This window comes from Episyrphus balteatus, chromosome 1 (assembly GCF_945859705.1).
Source record: "Episyrphus balteatus chromosome 1, idEpiBalt1.1, whole genome shotgun sequence".
NCBI classification, from domain to species: domain Eukaryota; kingdom Metazoa; phylum Arthropoda; class Insecta; order Diptera; family Syrphidae; genus Episyrphus; species Episyrphus balteatus.
In genome coordinates this window covers 48,228,818-48,248,752 of record NC_079134.1, presented here as the reverse complement: position 1 = coordinate 48,248,752, position 19,935 = coordinate 48,228,818, and the positions used below count along the sequence as shown (strand labels likewise).

General features: G+C 32.5%; 1 protein-coding gene and 1 long non-coding RNA gene across 13 annotated transcripts in view; one reads left to right on the top strand and one right to left on the bottom strand.

Annotated features, from left to right (window-relative positions):
• LOC129905136 (protein bunched, class 2/F/G isoform) overlaps positions 1–1,362 on the bottom strand; it is a 232,052-nt gene extending 230,690 nt beyond the window's left edge. For 3 of the 9 annotated variants that reach the window (XM_055980536.1, XM_055980534.1, XM_055980535.1), the window contains exon 1: positions 878–1,362. The gene's annotated coding sequence lies outside the window, so the exon portion shown is untranslated. Of the gene's footprint in view, positions 1–304; positions 839–877 lie in introns of those variants that run through there. The other 6 variants (XM_055980529.1, XM_055980532.1, XM_055980533.1 and 3 more) reach the window with 5 other exon arrangements.
• A 9,256-nt stretch (positions 1,363–10,618) lies between these two features.
• On the top strand, positions 10,619–12,501 carry LOC129906941 (uncharacterized). 4 transcript variants are annotated; one of them, XR_008770901.1, is made up of 5 exons: positions 10,619–10,852; positions 10,915–11,092; positions 11,203–11,671; positions 11,727–11,893; positions 11,969–12,501. It is a non-coding gene; the product is annotated as an uncharacterized LOC129906941 (long non-coding RNA). The 4 variants fall into 4 exon arrangements; XR_008770898.1 differs by having other exon boundaries at positions 10,621–10,852; positions 11,727–12,501; XR_008770899.1 differs by having other exon boundaries at positions 10,621–10,856; positions 11,727–12,501.
• Positions 12,502–19,935: the final 7,434 nt, after the last annotated feature.

Genomic DNA, 19,935 nt, shown 5'->3' with positions numbered 1-19,935 from the left:
AAAGAGGAGGAAAGAGTGACGATGGCGCTGGTGCATCTCCTCCAGATTGGTAATGTCCGGTCGGTCTCCGGTATTAATAATTCTCCTTATTTCGACCGTTTTTTTTTTTTTTTCGTTTCATTTCGTTGGAATTGGATTATAAAATCAATGCACTCTTTTGGTGCAAATTTATAAGAAAAGCAACGCAGAAAAAAGACTCAGAGAAGACGAAGACGACGAGAAAAAAAGACATCCACCACACACACACATCGATACAATACTCCACCGAGTCGATTTGCCGATTTTTAGGTTTTCTTTTAATTACACATTGATTTTTTTCCGTTTTCCCAATTATATTTGCGAAAGTTTTTTTTCACATCTTTTTCTTTATTTTGTGCAGAAAAAAAAAAAATGTTTTTTTTTTTTTCTTTTGCAAAATAAACGTCACTTTTCTCTCTCGGCAATATGACAACGACAACGAGTAACGACAACTAGAGGAAGAAGAAGACAGAGAGAGACCCGCGATGAAAAATGCTCCGCAAAACGGGAGATCAACTACAAATAATAATTGTTCATTGATCTCTTCCTTCATTTATGCACACACCCGAAGTCGACAACGAGCACCCTATTCGAACCAAAAAACTACTGCTGTCTCCCTTCCTCCCTACCCGCACCCGACTCGATCCGATTCGATTCAACTCAACCAACCGACGACGACGTCGTCTTTATATGTGGGAAAACGGAAGAAAATTTTTTTTTTTCTCTGTCAAGACAAATTTTCTAATTTTTCGCATGAATTTTTACAATGCTCGACCGTTTGGCGGTTGTCGAAAAGACAGAACAAGGAGGAATTGAAAAAAGGAAGTAAAATTAACAATTTATCAAAAAAAAAACACACCAATTTGATAAATTTTTCCACTTTTTTTCACTGGTTTTGCATTTTTTTTCATTTCTTCCATCAACTCTCAAACACTACCAATGAACGAACACTACGAGAATGGTTTTATTTCATTTTTTTTTCATTTGATTTCTTTCCTACTTTTTTCGTTTCGTTTCGTTCGGCTGTTGTTGTTTTGTGTGGAGTGTATAATGAACGTGTGTGTGAGAGAAAAGGGAGAGATTGATTTTTTTTCCTACTTCTATTTTTTTTTATATTGATGATGATGTAAAAAAAATAAAAAGTATTTATTGTTATTTTGCTATAATTAGACAATCGATATTGAGATTGAAATAATTTAGCAAATTTTATTTATTTAACAAAAAATATAGACAAACGGCGGTAGTCACAAAATCTGCACACGAGAGAAAAATTGATGTTACGATACGAGGAGGAATTCAATTTCAAATCAGAGAAGAAGAAAAACTAGGTATATTCCGACGGCCATACTCCTTTTTGAAATTGATATAGTTGTACTACTTTAACTTATGGAATTAAAGGGGTAATACAATTTGTATAGTGGTTGTTACATTCGTGATAGTTGAGAAGCGAACATTTTTTGTTCAATATGATTGGTTTTCTTAGATTAGGAGTTCGATGAGTTGTTGGGAGTGTGATTTTTGTTGCGTTCAGGGATTAATTGTGGTTGTTTTTATTATTAGGGTAAGATCACATGCGTCAGTTTTACGAGAAAAATATTTAACGCTTGACCACACCGAAAGGGTATGTAATAACAGTAGCCCTGTTTTATTGGAGATGTTAGTTTACTACTAGTAGATGTTTTGGTTAATCTAGTACTATCATCAACTCATGCTCTTCTTCCCGAGTACATACGATTTGTATTGAAGTCGTTGAAAGTGCGTTCCATTGAAAATCGCTAGTAAGCTAGTAGAAATACTTTGCCACCTCCCAAAGGAACAGGGCTAACAGTAGATATTACAGAAGCTACATTTCTGCTTCTTTTTAACTTTAGTAAGGTTGTTTGGCATGGAAAAAGGAGCATGTTAACAAGTTTGACCCTTTATAAGAATGTACTTACATATAACAAGGTCTATAAGAATCTTTAACAAAGCTTTACCGAAGCTCTACTAAAGCTTTGTGATTTAACAGATAGCTTAGGAAAAAAAACAACTACAAAAACAAAAAAGAAATTTTCTCAATACAAAACTTTTTAATTTCTGTTAAGCTTCTATAAATTCATTAACCAAGCTTATACGTTGAGTTTTCAAATTTGAACTATTTAATTAGGGAGTTCGTACTAAAAAAAATAGAATTTGTATGCTTCCAGACAGATACTCATATGGTTTTTATATGGTTGTGTTCTGGAAAGAAACAAAAAGTTTTGTGGGATTAGTAATTTAGTATGTATCGGTTATAGGTTACTGTATTGAAAGAGTAGGGTCAATGTGGGTAAATGTAAACAATTTCATGTCTTTTTTTCTTTTGACTTTAGATTTTAATATGTTTTCAAGGAACAACTTGAATGGTTTCTTCAAATGCAAATATGAAGTGATGGCAATTCTTCTTTATAAATATAAACAAATATTTCACACATTGTTTAAATTACTGTCAAATATGGCATGTTTACAAATACCCCACCATGTTTATGTTTTTTTACAAATTCGGGGTAAATGTAAACGGTGGTTTAAAATTAAGAATTTACTCTTTATCATATGGATAACGACTTGAAAAACGTTCAAGAAGGTATTTGACAAAAAACTTTTTCAAATTCCAATAAAAGTTTTTGTTTTCTTGCTTTGATTCTTTATATAGGCACCCAATATGCATCCTGAACAGCTCTGAACGTCATATTTTTTTTTACGTCAAAGACCAATTTTGCAACATCATCCACTGAAAATGATGGTGTTGGCTACTTTAAATGTGACTCCGCGGCATTTTAGCAGTAGTAATTGACTAAAAATTCTTTATTTTTATTAAAACCAATAATTTTAGCAAAAATATATGTTTTTTCATTAACCCCCAGAATACGTTGTTTACATTTTCCCATTATGAAAAATATTCTGGGGTAAATGTAAACACATGCAAATCGACATAAATGTCCTGTATTTTAAAATTTGATTATTTCACATAGATAGAATCTACATCAAATTTCAAAACTACAAAGTATTTGCAAATTATACTGACTTAATTAATCTGCAAAAATATTTAATTTTTCTGAAAGACTAAAGACTTGTTTGGCACTTTAAAAAATTATCTTTCGAGGAAAATACGCTCGTCGAATGAATTCTCTCTTGACAGCAATGAGTTTGACGTATAAGGTATAAGTTAAAAGATACATGCGTCCACGATTTGTACTTATGTATGCGTCAAAGAGATTTAACTGAACCCTTTTATGAGCCATGTTCTCATTTACCCCTGCTTACATTTACCCACATTGACCCTATATTTTATAATTTTAATTTAATTTTTATATAATGTGGGAAAGAGATGAATATATGCATATGTTTGACATACTAATGGCCAGTTGTACAAATATTTAATCCGTGGTTCAGTAACTTTCATCTTCTGAAATGGGTGCTAAGGTTCCGGTTTAGCACTGGTGCAAGGTCCACATATGTAAAAATAGCCACATCCATGCTTGAACCGACGTTGACCCGCAGCTAATCCACAGAAATCGGATCCGAGGCTGAACCACGTTTGTACAACTGGCCCTAACTGTACAAGATAACCATTTGCAACTGCACTCTGAAAGAGTTAACCAAAGTGAATGGTGTATAATTGGAATAATTGGCTAAAAATAGTTGGTTTTTTTAAAACAACAAAAATTTAAACAAAGAACATCGTGAACTTTTAAAATGTTTTTTTTTTTTAGTTTTTAAAACAACAAAAATTTAAACAAAGAACATCGTGAATTTTTAAAATGTTTTTTTTTTTTTTTAATTTTTCGGTAAGAAACTAAATTGTAAAAAATAAAATTTGTACCTAAATATTTTTCTAAGTTAATTTTTTTTATATGTTTACAGGGGAACAGTGGTCCCGCGGTGAATAATCGAAGACTATTTTTAGAAACAAAAAGCTAATGAAAATGTAAATTATATGTTTAGTTAATACTTTGTTTTGTTAAGAAATTAAGTATTGATTTAAAAAAAAAAATAAAGTAAATAAATAATAAATATAAAAAATTATTTCGTAAACATATTTTTTCAAACGGTTGGTTATTATTGTCTGTTTATTGCACCTCCTTTGTAGGAATGCCCGATAAATTTTTATCGGGACAATTGGTCAAAAAATCCGGACACCAAAAAACGGTTTGGGGTCAAAATTCTGCCGGGATCAAAATTCTTTTGTCAAAATTCTACTTTCAAAATTATGCTTTAAAAATTTCTGTTTTTCAAAATTCTGTTTTTCATAATTCTGTTTTAGAAAATTTTGCAAAAAATAAAAAAAAAAGATTTGAACAATGTTTAAAACCGCACGTTTTTTAACAGTTTCCAAATCCTTTTTTAATTTTTTGCAGAATTCTGTAAAATCATCTTCTTATTTAATGTAGGTACTGCTGATTTCATTTATTGCTTTGTCATTTTTTTTATACGTGTCAATTTTTTTATAAATCAATATATTTTAAAATATTAAGAAGAGGTTTTTAATACTAAATTTTTTCGATTAATGATGAATATTCATAATTATATTTTTCAAACAAAGATGAATATTCAAAAAAACTTCGAAAACTTCGAAATTGCTTCTAACTGTCAAAACTGAAGGATCTTCCATTTTTATTTTGTTTCTAAAGTGAAATTACTGCAATTGCAGATTCATTGAAAGAAGCCCCCAAATTCACGAACAGAAACATAGGGCCAGTTGTACAAATATTTGATCCGTGGATCAGCCATCAGCAACTTTTATCTTCTGAATTCGGTGGTAAAATTGATTTTTAGCACTGGTTCTAGGTCCATATAGGTTAAAATAGCTAAATCCATCCTTGAACCAAAGTTGATCCACTGCTGATCCGCCGAAATCGGCGAGTTAAATTCCTGATCCGAGGCTGAACCACGTTTGTACAATTGGCCCATAGTGAATTGAATTCGATTTGAAAATCTAAATGAGTGAAAAAATGCAGATACCTATTTCACTTTCGGCAAGTGAATACGCAAAAAGTGAAATGCATAACGTGAAAGTCTCAAAAACTAATTTTAAATGAAATTCTTTTTGATGTTTAATCCGAAATATATATGTTTTTTCGTAATATGTTGCTCCTTAATCCAAATCGGAAGCGCAAACTGCAATTTTCTTAAAGAAACCTGTTGGCCACTTTGATTTTGAGATATCAAAAATTTCTATTTCCAATATCTTTGAGAAAAGTATTATTAAAAAAAAATAATAAATATACGATCAAATAACGGCGTTTTGAGATTGCATAAGAAATTTTGTAAAAATTTAAAGGTAATTGGACGTCAAAATACTTAAAAAAAATTATTTAAAGAAATCGGAATTGGACTACAATCCGGAAAAAAAATTATCCCAACCCTCGTCGTCAGCTAAGGCTCTTAAGGCTTGGCCACACCCAGTGCCGGATTAACCATGTCATGGGCCCCTAGGCACAGTAATTCTTGGGCCCTTTTCCGATGGTTTTTCAATATCATAAGCTCTTTTTAAGTTAAGTTAGAAATTTGTGTAGGTAACTTACTAAAGACTAATCGGCTATAATCTGTGTCCTATCATGTCATTTTATAAACGTAAACTAAAAGTTTTGTAATAACTATAATAAATATTGCAGCGATATTTCAACATTAAAGCAACTTGATGCTTCACAGATAACATCGATTAACGATAAGTTATTAGAAAATATTAATATGCCGACTTTTCACGAGTCGGTTTTAGCCACATGATATGTCTCACGGCTAAAGTCGACTAGGACTCTAGTATGGGGATTATCACTTTAGTCGCGTGCGGCTTACCTTCACACGACTCGACTGACGCCGAAAAGCTTCGCCGCACGGCGAAAATCGACTCATGATAAGTCGGCATTACGGTTTCATTATAAAACTGGAGAGAGAAATCATACCAAAAAGTTTTAATTTTGATTCAGTTACACAGCCACACAAAAAAATATAAAAGTTCTGGTCTGGTGTTGCGACCAGGTTTTTCATATAGTTTTGGGGTCGCTGAAACCGAATCCGAAGTCTGTTTTGCCCCATCACGTCAGGTTTTCGAGATAACCTCAAAAAATGTCACGAAAACAAAAATTTTTTTTCTCTGATCTGGATGTGCGAATATATTAATCATATAGTTTTTGGATCGCTGAATCCAGATTCGAAGTCAATTTTGCCCTATCACGTCAGGTTTCTGAGATATCCTCAAAAAAATGTCAAAACCAACAAAACAAAATTTCTTATCTGGAGTTGCGACTAGGTTTTTCATATAGTTTTTGCTAAAACCGAATCCGAAGTCTATTTTGCCATATCAAGTCAGGTTTTTGAGATATCCTCAAAAAATGTCAGATAAGAACTTTTTTTTGAGTTTAGACATTTTTTGAGGATATTTCAAAAACCTGACGTGATACGGCAAAATAGACTTTGGATTCGGTTTAAGCAACCCAAAAACTATATGAAAAATCTAGTCGCAACTCCAGATAAGAAATTTTGTTTTTTGGTTTTGACATTTTTTTGAGGATATCTCCCCAGACCAGAACTTTTATATTTTTTTGTGTGGCTGTGTTATTATAGCCCAGGCAAATTAGTCAAAATATGGGCATGAAATCTGATTTTTTCACGTTACAATATTTTTTTCATGCGAAACACAGGTTGTCCTTATCATAAAAGTTAATTTGTTTGGATGATAGGAGGTCGGGAGCAGCCGCCATCTTGGAAAAGAGATTGGTATCGTTTTTATTGAATAGCTACATTGTTGTTCAAATAAACAAAAAATGACAAAGGTAAGATTTATTAACAATAAAGTTATATAAAAAATGATATACAAACCAATTCCGTGATTTGATTAAATCTAATATCAATTTGAGTAACTTCTCTGCGTGCACAATCTCACATTTTCTGACGTATCTGATTGCAACATGAAGATCTTGAATGGCACCATCTCGTTACTAAACTGTGGTTCGATGTCGTTGGAATTATATTCGAATACACAAGTAATATTAGGTGTGTTTTTTTGTTTATCTATATAGATTTTGTGCAAAAAAACGACATCGAGATTTTTGAAATCAAAACAATTTACGTGTTAAAAACAACAAAAACTTTATCTGTATAGATTTTTGAAAAATCCAGATAATTATCCAGATTTTACTTTCTCTCGATAAAAACAGTAGTGCCAAGGTAGTTTAATTGTTGTGTTCATACAGAAATATCTGAAAATATTATCAAAAAAAAAAAGCGGAGAAAACGAGGTTTGAAAAAAACTCTCATAGAAAAAAAAAATCAAAAATTAGTTTGACATGGTTGCATTGAAATGTTAATATCTCGAGATATACGCAATGCACTTTTCAGATAAAAGTCTTAAATGGATCCTGATAAGATTGTTGAACAGATATGTATATAAAATTACCAAAGTTTTTTCGAAAAATTAGAAATAAAAATAAAAAAGTTTTCACATTTGATTTTTAAAAAATCGAAAAAAAATTCTATATGGCTACCTTCAAACGCTTATAACACAAGAACGACGCAACTAATATTAATGGTCATGGTCTTAAAATGTAGCTAAGAATATACAGATAATTTTTGGTTTTTTGTGAAAAAACAATTTTTTTGAATCCAACATGGATGCCATGGCCACATGAAAATTTTTGTTTGCATCCAACATGGATGTAATGGCCTTCCCACTTCGGAGTTAAAATAAAAAAAAAAAAACATAAGCAACATTTTTGACAGACAGCTGCCAAAGTATATTTACAGTGGTGCCAAATGTTTGCATGGATTTCAAAAATCCCGATGTCGTTTTTTTGCACAAAATCTATATAGATAAACAAAAAAACACACCTATTAATATTTTTTTTTTAAAGAAGAGATTTACAGTTTAAATATTAAGGTTGGAGCACATGGGAAGAAGTATTTTTTTTTAATTTGTTATATAAATATGATGAATTTTGATTTTGTAAAAAGAACTTTTTTATTAAAACGTGATATATTTTGAGCTGACTGTATTCCCATTTTCTGGGTTGATTTTTCCGTTTTCCCTAATCAAAAATCCCGAAAAAAACGGGAAAAAATCCCTCAATCTGGCATCGCTGGGTTGGGCCCTTCAGGATGGGATGGGAGTCATAATTCATTATAAACACATGCATACATATATACAATAGCCCTGTTATATTGAAGGTGGTAGTTTACTCGTGAGTAGAAAACTAGTTCAACAACTACACATTCCTATCTCCGCGAGTAGAAGATTGTGTTATTTATAGTAGGTACTAGATCTACTCATTTTGTTGTTCTTTTTTCTTATTTTTTCAAATACAATGTAATGCTGTTTTTTATTGAAGATACTTTTCCAAGAAATTTTGTTTGTTCGTTGTCAGGGTGAGGGGCCCCTAGCTGAAGTGGGGCCCCTAGGCAGCTGCCTAGTTTGCCTTGAGGCTAATCCGGCACTGGCCACACCGGAGGGTATGCGGTAGCGGTACGGGTAGAGGTAACGGTACTTGTATGAAAAAAATTCCAAACTGACATATCAACGTTCAGATGTGGAATTTTTTTCATACAAATATCGTTACCGCTACCCGTACGTCTACCGCATATCCTCCGGTGTGGCCAAGCCTTTACTCAGACAAACCCAAACAGCCGTTTCAGAATTTGGAGGGGGCTCGAGCATCTGTGCTGCCTCCAAATCTCTAAGATTTACGAATAAGTTTCAGTTAATCATGTACATTATGATGAAATCAGCTAAATAAATACATGATCTTGAAGGCTTGGGGGGGCTTGAGCAGTGAACAAAATTCCAAAATTGCACGAAGAAGGAGTGATCCACTTCTATAACTTTGGAAAACGACATTACAAAATTCTCTTCAAAATTTAGTCAAACTATTTATCTAAGAAATTCAGCCAAGTTGTGTACAGTTGCAGCTAGAAATCCACATTTTTGTTTGCAGCTGCCCATTTTGTATCTGTCAACTGTCACACTTAAGCGCGAGAAAGAGAAGTGCGAGAAACGGAAATAGGGTAGATGTACCCATTTCCGAACAGCTCCAGTAGCCGAACACTTTTCACTTAAATATGTAAAATCAAACTGTTTTGTCCCGTTAGAAGTAAAAACCCGGTTAAACTAGAATCTATATACTATATTCGATCACTCCTTGCGATATCTCGCTCAGAAATCTATATTTTCTTGTTCAAATAGCTTTCAGTTTGTCGGAAGGATCAGATGCGTAAAATTATCGTATTTTTTTTGTAAAAAAATTAGTTTGAGTGGTCACATGAAATAGTGTTTTTTTGAATAAAAAAAAAGTTTAGGCTAAATTTTATAATTTTATGCATTAGTTTAGACAATAAGTAATTGATTTTAATATTTTTTTTTTAAAAATTGTATATACTTATTCTTATTTTAAACTGTTCGGAAATAGGAAGCCAATTTTTATGATTTTCCTTTCTCCGAACAGTACTGTTTGGAACTAGGCAACTGCTTTAAATTTTATTTATTTAATATTTTTTTAATAAATATTTATACAAATTTATAAATATTTAAACAAAATAAATAATTATTTATATTTCATAAAAAAAATGCACTTCATTTCTTCTCCGAATACAACCCACATCGTGCTACACATGTAGCCGGCAGATGTTGGAGCTCAAAAGTCACTGTCGAGCTTCAATGTGGGAATGGACCAGTTTAAAAGGCAACGAACGTTGGAAAATTCCTAGGTGACAAAAGCAAACTTCTGCGGACTGTTGTGCACGTTTTAGAAAATAAAGACCTTTTTGGTTTTGTACAAATGCATTGCGCAGATATGGAATTAATCCCTTCGCGGTCGACCATACAAAATGCATCCATAGTAACTTTCTCTTATATGTCTACCAACCAGTTATTAGAATGCACATCTAACGCTACGTATTCATAGCCATAACTTAAAAAAAAGTTCGTTTTAAAAAACCGTTCTTAAATTTGTATCGGAAGCACCGACAAAACTGAGCCCATTGAAGAGACAGAACCAAATGATATAGGCCCGTTTCCTATATGGTTTATAAATATATATGTATGGAACATTTTTGTTTACCTTGAAAGTTCCATATTTTTGTTATTTAAATTAATTGTAAAAGAGTTTTTATCTAAATAATAGAAGAAAATTGTTAAAATTTATGGTGTTCGGAATTAGGCACATTAGTGTTCGGAATCAGGCACCTTGTGTTCGGCTTCTGGTGAAAACGACATGCCTTCGGTTTTTATTTTTTTATAAGAAAACTTTTGTATTCATTGACAAAATTTTATTTTTTTATAATAAAGTATTCTTACACCTTTCGTAAAAAAAATATTTTAACTTTTTTTCTTCAATAAATAATTTTTTGCAGCTTTTTTACTTTTGAATTTCCGTTAACTGTTCGGGTATTGGTACATCTACCCTACAAAATTTCAGCTAAAATCTAGCTAGTTCGATAATTTGTAGCATAAAATTTTACCACATGTGCAATAAGTAGATATGTAAATACTTTTTACAGAAAAAAAAGAAAATCTTGTGCTGTTGGCGTTTAAAAAAGAGACGACTTTACTGTTCTCACATACTCGGTGAAATGATATTTGGAGGAAATACCCGTTGGGGTTGAGAATCTGAACGCGACCAATGAAGTGAAGTTTCGCAGCTGTCAACAAAAAATAAATACATCGAATTTATTTTTTCAAACAAATTCAAGTTCTTCCTAAAATCATTGTTTTAATGGTAATGAAATTAAACACATTAATATGAATTTGTCAATTGTTTACAAAGGGGAGGTAACCTTTATCTTACACATTCATTCATTTTTTTTTTAATTTTTAGCTTTCAATTGTGTAGGTATTTTTGCAATATCTGTTTATTAATATTTCACTTTTAATATAAAACTTTTTTCTAGGAAAAAATTGCTGCATTACCGTTAGCAATGTATTGCAAGTAGAGTGATTGAAAAGAGTTTTAGCATTCTCTCGTTGATAAATCAAATCGTGAATATATTCGCTGCTTTTCGAAGTGATAATTTCAGTTCCAAGCACATCTTTCAAGGGAAAACGCTCCAGAATCTTGATCACACATAAGTATAGAAGAGCTCATTATTTGTTGAAAATAATTCAACAAAAACGAATTGTTCATAAGTGTTCTTTCGACGTAAACCTTATTGCATTTTTTTTTCTTTATGGAATTCTAGAGAAAAGAGAGGAAAGTGTAAGACTGCTTGAACTCAAAGGAAACATACGGAATGAAGAAAATTACTGAGATGAGATGGATGCTTTTTCATCTTGACCCTCCATTCAATATATGTACATATCTTGGTGTTCCAAAGACTCAAAACAATGTTTAGTTTCAACTTAAAAGTCAATACCTCTTAAAAGTTTTTCCAAAATTGGGGAGGGAATCATTCGGCTATGTTACTATTGTGGACGCATTTGAATGAAATTCATTGGAAAACAGTCCTGGAGCTTTGGATGGAAAGCACAGTATGGTTTAAGCGCCAGTACATTCATAACCATAAAAAACATAACTCTACCGTGTTGACGACAATGTGCGACGCCAGTTATTCGCTTATGATGTGTGATGTTGGCGGGCCAGGAAGATAAATCAATGGTAGAGTGATCCAAAACTGTGAATAAGATAAACAGCTGCAAAGAAATACTTCCGTTAGTAATTTCATAATACCTAAGTAAAAAAAAATAAACTGTCTCTTAATTTCAGATTTCCAACCCCTAGTGAGGTGGTTCGTAAGTGATTATTGATGTTAAACCATAGAACCAATGCAGAAAATGAAAGGAGAAGAAATATTTTTTTGATGAAAGAGTTTTTAACTACAGAATGAGCATTGAGCAGAGCTACATATCTTATATGTTTTCGAAAAATAGAATGTAATGTTTTTTTTATAAAAAAGAGAAAATAGCACCAGACTATGTATTCAAAATAACGTAGGATGTATTTCTCAGATTTGTACAGATTAGGAACAACATTTTCTTTTGAAAAAGAGGCAACTGAATCTGGATCTGGGACTTCTGATACTGTGACCTCGATACTCGATTGTGGAACCTGGAACCTCGACTGGAATTGGATGACTTTGGGAAGTTGTGAATCCATTATTGGCCTATTTTTCACTGCAGAACACATAAAAACACATGAATGCCTTTCAAAACCATTGCTTATTTTATTTTGATTAAATGCAAGAGGCATTTCTTCTTTCATAAAAATCTATATATGATGGAATATTGTAGATTGTCACACACGACACAGTCTTCGCCGATTTGGACTAAATCCAGTTGTTATTCTTTGCTGCGTTGTATCTAGACTTATATCCAGACTCCAGAGTTTGCATTTTGTTGCTGCAGTGAGGTGGGAATGTAAAAAGTGTTATGCCATGCGTCTTCGAAAAATTTACGATTTAACACCGTTAGTCCTCGTTATCGTCATCGTCAAGAATCATTTCAATCTCGCCATCACCGTCCACATCATCGACACTCAAAAAGCTTCCAGATTGGTTGTAAGCATTTTTAAGACTGTTGCGACAAAAAAAAGAAAAAAATTGGCTGAAAGGCTTCTTGAAAACAGTTATTTGGGAGTGAAGGAAAATTTCATGCAGCTCCAGACTGAAACGGATGGTGTGTTGGTGGTGAACGGCTGTAAGAACAGCAACAACAACACTCACAATGTTCTGACTGTCATGAGAACAACAACTAGTTAAAAAATATTTGTGGAATCCTTCGATTTCACAAACATAAACGAAACCGGAGAAGAACTAGCAAGGGATTGCGAGAAATTTATCAAAACGTTCAAGGAGAAGTACTACAGCACTATATACGGCGTTATATCGGACAATTCCAGAAACATGTTGAAAATGGGCCGCCTGCTTAAGGACAAAGATTCAGATCTATATGTAATTCACGTTATCTGTAACAGTCACACAGCTAATTTGTTGGCAAAAGATATTGCTCACAAACATTTAAACGAAGAGTTGTTAAAATTCAACTTTTTAAAAACCACTCTGGCCTTGAAAAAAAAATTAGACTACGGGGTGAAAAAGAGTACGTTTGCCAATAGATGTACGCTGGTGCACTTATAGAGACTGTTTTGAAAATTTTTTTGCTCAACTTGTATCATATGAAAACTTTAGCAGCTACCGATGGTGATAAAAATATTTCCACAGATATAAAGCAGCTATTGTTTGATGACAATTTCAACCAGTCAGTAGAAGAAGACATTTTTATCTATGATCCTGTGTAAATTAATCACCAAGTGCCAAGATGATGCAACCATGCATGTAGACAGCATGTGGCTACAGCTTCTATTGCCAGACAAATTTGACCACTTTTTGAAAGCTAGAAAAGAAATGACGCTCCCGTCCCCTTGATCCAAGATATCTTGGCAAAAATCTTTCAACATCTCAGCAAAATGCGGTTATGCTTTATTTTATTGAGATATTCTCATATGGAGAATTAAATGATTACGACAAGTTTATCAAGGGTCAAGGCATTTATACATCACTGAACAAAAAGCTCAGAGAAGGTGGAGTTGATGACAGTTGCGGTGACAAAGGTGGTGGAAGTGATGTGTTGCAGCCCAAGTCATATTGGAGTTTGGCATCCAGGCAGCATCCAGGGATATCGAATTATGCCATTCGTCTTTTAAGTATTACAGCATCATCTGCTTTAAAGTTTTAATGGAAAGGGTTTTTTCACAGTGGTCGTTTGTCCAATCCAAGACTCGGAATAGGCCAAATCAAAAACATTGCAAAAAACTCATTGACATACATTATACTCTCAAAATGAACGACAAAATTAAAACAGATGATTATTGAATTTGTCATCTTTTTATTAAATTTTGAATTCCATGATTTAGCTCATTCACGCAACAGTAAGGTAAAAAATCTAGTAGATGGATGAGTAACAAAAACTACCATAAACTGAGTTGAGATTTAGAATTTGGAAGTATGAGCTACAAAAAAAAGGGCTATCTTTGATACCAGATTGACTTGGAGTGGTTGCCTTGAAAAGGTTTTATTTTTCTTTACTGAATTCTCTCGAAAATGAAGCTATTAATTGTTATAAAATGTTTTTGCTCGTACTTGCAAACTACCGATTATGTAGTTTTGGCAATCTGCGCACTTCACAATTACCTGAGGCGACGCAACCCTAATTATATTGATATAACCACAGCACCAATTCAAAATCAAAATACAGATGGACTAAGCAGTGCACATCAGACAGATTGATTTGGAAGCAACAAATGTTAGAGATCAATTTTTAGAGTATTTTATGAGAACAAAAACTGTTTAATTCATAACAAAAGAAAATCAATAAGGATAAATACATATAAATATTATAAACTAATAGTACAGGTAAAATAGGCATTTTATTTATGGTTTTGATGACAAATTAAACATTTATAAATAAGTTCTTACACGTTTTACGCGAATCATTGGCTTTTTGGGACCAATTGCAGATTTTACTGTCTCTTCGAAAAAACACCCTTTCACCAACATTTTTTTTATGAAAACTCTTTATTTACCAAATTTCATTAGGGTGACCCATCATTTTTGTTTTCACTCAAAAAAACACCCTGTTAACCATGATATTTTTATAGACACTTAAGATTCTTGTTTCTTATCTTAAAAGTAACATAATTGCTAAATTTCAATACCGTACCACTAATATTACTCTAGTATTACACACTTTTTCAAATATGCCCATATTTTCTTTACTTCTAAAAAAACACCCTTTCACATAAAAAAAATGTATAGACTAATTACATTATTCGTACTTTCCATTGGAAAGAGAACATATTTAATGAATTTCGTAAGGGTACCATTTATATCATTGATTTTATCGGACTTATCGCGGATTTTTTCGTATTTCCCAAAAAAAACACCCTTTAACCTAAAATATTTGCATATTTTAATAAAATTAATAAAATTTCAGTCAGCTGTTATGATACCTTCCTCACACACAACTTAACCCATCAAAAAAACACCCTTTCACCAAAAATAATTTAAAGAACTTTATGAATCCTTTTCCCCTGCTTTATCTAAAACCTTCATCCCGAATTTCATCAGTGTAGCATGTTTTCCCATGGGTTTTGGTTATATTTTACCTATTGAAGTCAAAAAAACAAGCACCCTTGTTTTCAATCGGCTATAACTTCTCTTAGAGCAATTATTTTTATGTTATTAGATTCAGCATCAAAAAATACCTTGAAAACATGTGTCATATGATGATATTCGACAAAGAATTTTTTTCAGTATATTTTTGACCTTCACCCCCTCCCTCTTGTCCGCGAAAAAACACCCTTCCACCCAACTTTTTTTTATAGACTTTTTTTGTACTTGGTTCTTATCCCAAAACCAAACTTTTTGCCAAGTTTCATGAGTGTAACAATTTTTTTTTTATTTCTTGATTTTATATACCTACTATTTTACCTGTACTATAATTAAAAACTCGTTTTATTGCTGAGCTAAATAATTCTGGACCGGAGTTTGGTCATTGAAATACCATAAAATTGGTGAGTATATTTGATTCTCTCCGGCTCCTGACCTTTTGGAACTTCTTGTAACTTTTTTAATTCTGCGCGGAAATTGGACCTCAAACTATTTATTTTTCTCATTATAACGCGAAGTTTTTCATAACATTTTAGTTTAAAGTCTTTATTTGTATATTCTTTTCCATATAAACACTTCTCTATATATATTTATATTTTCGCATAAGAAATCCCGAGAACACTGCCTTAAGTCAGACATCTTGCTGCATGCTACAATTATCAATTAATTTTCTGTTTTAGAAACGTAACAACCTACAATACCCAGACAAAACATTGAAAATTCACACCATCAATGTTCTGTAAGTTAAAATTGAAAAAAACTCAAAAATTTTTTGATCCTGTTCAATGTGTCAATTTTAACTGTGAGTAACATTGATGGCCCTGCGAACGATCAATTTTACCATCGAAACTCGTTCAAGTAAAATTGACAGGCAACATTGATGGTGTATAGGAAATAGGGCCTTAAGGCTCAGGTACATTCTCATATTTTGCCTTATTTAACGATACTTTTGATTTTTCTGGTTTTTAACGCAGTATTTACATATCTCCACGAAAGCCTATGTTTCAAAGTAACTCGTGTAGCTGATAATAATCTAAGATACCATTTATTCATTCATTGCCTGGAAGTTGTCATCTTTGTATGAAAATAAAATTTACTTACATAAATCGTCTTGTTTTATTCGAGTATACAAACTCAAATATAAATAAGATTGCAGAGTATGTATGTTTTTAAAAATAAATATAAAATATGCAGCAGTTAGATTTATATGTATATTTTAAAACTATACTTCAAGTTTACTTAGTTATATTAAGATAACAACAGTATTCAAAGAAAGGTAAAGTGGTTTAGTCACTCAAATGTCTGTTCCAATTTTATTTACAATGATTATTTTTGAAATTTACAACATATTTGTGTCAGATTTCGCATATAAAATACTACAGTGGCTTAGAATTGAGAAGTAAATATTATTATCTAAATTCAAGATTTTTTTTTTGATTTGTTAATATTCTATAACGCTTTCAAAAGGCTAAACTTTCATTGTATTTTGGAAATGACGATAGTAGCTCTAGCGTCATTGTTAAAAGTTAAATAAAATTGATGTGAAATATTTGTCTATTCTTAAAGATGTTTAATGAACAAAAACAATTAAAACATACAGTGACTAATGGTTTGCGTAAAGAATTTCTGTTTTATTTTTAATTCATTTAAATTGGCACAAGTTCTTGGAATAGATAGCTGTCTAGTCATCACTATTTGTTTGCTAACAGCTTTGATAAAAAGTCAAACAAAAAACAGTCACAATTTGGTTCTAAAAGAATAAGAGTGGGCTGCCAAATATATTAGGTATATGAACATTTTTAGCTGTAAAAATGTTTGTATTGATTACATTTAAATAAACTAACCAAAATGAATTTGCTGCCGACTTACTTACTATTATGCTATATGGTATATATCTATCGCATTTTGGAAACTTTCCATGAATGATTCATGAATGAGTCAAGTCCGGGAGAAGTCCAGAACATGTACGGGACAAGTCCGGGACATGTCCGTAACGAGTCCGAAACATGTCCGTAACGAGTCCGGGACAAGTCAGGGACATGTCCAGGACAAGTAGAGGACATGTCTGGGACAAGTCCGGGACATGTCTGGGACAAGTCTGAAACATGTCCGGGACAAGTCCGCGCCATGTCCGGGACATTTCCGGGACAAGTGCGGGACATGTCCGGGAAAAGTCCGAGACATGTCCGGAACATGTTCAAAAACTGCTTGAGTTCTATTTCCAAGATATGACGTCATGAGATTGCAGATAGAGTTTTCAAAGGCAAATTGACTCCTTAGTTTATGATTTATGAATTAAAATTGAATGGTTTACTGAGTCAAAAGCCTTTGAGAAATCCAGCAACAGCAAGAATGCCATCAAATTGTTATCAAACCCTGAACGAATGTCATCACTTACTTTCATAAGTGCTGTAATGCAACTATGCTTGCATCTGAATCCCGATTGATAATCAGTTATTAGATTTTGTTCATCCAAAAAGACTTGGATCTGGTGGCTGATGATTTTTTTTAAAAACCTTGCTAAGAAAAGGCAGAATAGCTATTGGTGTATAATCGGTGTTGTTAGGGGATTTGGATTTTGGAATAGGTAATATCTTAGCACTTTTCCATTTTTCACGGAAGACACTAGTTGTTATTAAAGTATTGTATATGTGAGTAATGTGTGAACCAATAAGAGGTAATAATCAGGTAATAATCAGTTCCGGGCGAAAAATTGTTCACGTTCGGACATCTCCTTGTTTTTTTAACTTTTTTTTCAGGTAATTTGTGAGGTATTCGACAGCTCTTCTCTCACTTAAATTTTGGTGCCGAACAAGAAACTATTTTAGCGGAAAATGTAAATTCCCTTCGGGTGAAACTCGTGATAGCTTTTTAAATTCCGGGCGAACAAAAATATTCCGGGCGAAAAACATTCCGCCTGAAACTCACAATAGGGCTGAATATTTGTATGACATTCGGGTGAACTCCATCCAATCCAAATGCCTTTAAATTTATTGAGAGTATCGCCTGTCCAACGCAAAATGCATCTACGCATTGTAATGAAAACGATAGTTCATTATACGATCGCATTATGTCTGGTTCGAATTGAGGCTGTGATACAGAATATGATCCAACAAATTTTGATTTAATTCGTTCAGGTTTATATCAATGTTTTTATTTTGTTTGTTGGAACTAATACCTGTTTCCCGTATGGCTTTCCAAAAGCCCGAACTGGACATGTTTATTAAATTTATTATAACACTAATGAAATTTGGTTAAAACATTGATTTTGGGATAGAAAGCAAGAATTAAAAAAGATTTAGGTGAAAGGGTGTTTTTTTAGAAGAGACAGTAAAATATGTCATTGGTTTTGTGTAAAAGATCATTTAAATCGGTGTTTAGTCAATTTTAAAAACAGATTTTATTCTTTTTTCACTACCTTTGAGATTCCTCAAAAATATCAAATTTTCCCTAATTTTGTTCAGTAAAAAGCCTTAACATTAGGGCCCCCAAAACTAAATATTTAGGGACCCCTAAAATAAAATTTTTTTTAGCTTAGAATTGATAGTTCTTGGGGCCTCTGTTCTGAAGTAATAAATACATATTTTATTTTCCATCATCAGACATATTTTTTTTTATTTTGGGGCCCCTGAAAAATTATTTTTAGAGCCTCAAAATTAAGTGCTTAGAGGCCCCTAAAATATAATATAATTTTTTTGGAGCCAAGAATTAATAGGTATTGGGGCCTCTGTTCTGAAGTAATATTCGGAATGCGACCAATAACGTAATGTTTTTATTTTGGGCCCTGATGTATTTATGTTGGGGCCCCTGAATTTATATTTAATTTTCCATTTGATTGTTTTGAACCACTTTTGAAGATCCTCAAATAATATTTTTTTGCTTTTTTGGGGCCCCTAATGTATTATTTGTGGTGGCAAAGATTTTTCAAGTAATATTTTTTGGGGCCCTTAAATAAAATTATAATTTTTCTTTTAAAAAAGCAGTTTATTTTTTTTTGGGGCCCCTGGGGTAACTTTTTTTAAAATCAATATACATATATTGTTTGGCTACCAATGCATTATACATTACACTGAATGACATAATTTGTCTCCCTGGTTACTTCGTAACTCAATTTATGCTAACAGTTTTTTCCCTGCATTGTCTCCACTGGGGGCCCTGGGGTCGGTCGGGGGCCCCGGGGCACCTCCCCGCTTGCCCCAATTGAGTGTACGCCCCTGATTAGAGTAACATTTACCATAAGAGCAAGTACGTGCGACCCCAGTCGTGCATTTGATTTCTTATTACTTTCAGTATTCTTTTTCATGAAAAAAAATATTTTTTTTTAAGAAAATAAACTGGGATTAATAATAAAGCAAAATTACTCATTAACGTGTTTTTTTTTTTTTGAATAAAATGATATGAAAGTGAAAAAAACCAAGTTAAAAAAGGAAAGAAAAGAAACTCTGAATTTCATTTGATATTTTTAATTTATATTATTTTTGTGTATAAACAGCGCATTTTTTAACAATCTCAGCATATGGTGATCTTATCTCCGTACCTTAACCCAAGACAATCAGACTTCCCTGAACATAGTTAGGTATGCATGAAAAAATCTTTATAATTGGAAATTAAGAATCTTCATACCAATTTCCGGGGCAAAATAAAAAAAATAAAAAATTAAATTTTATCTACGATTGATGGCCTTTATATCAATAGGTATAGGTTTAGTTTTAGTCTATGTTTTTTTGTTTTCCTTTTATTTATGAGTATTTACATTTTTTTTTTTTTGTGGCAAGTTGCATGTGGCAAGTGTCGTACAACTTGCGACAT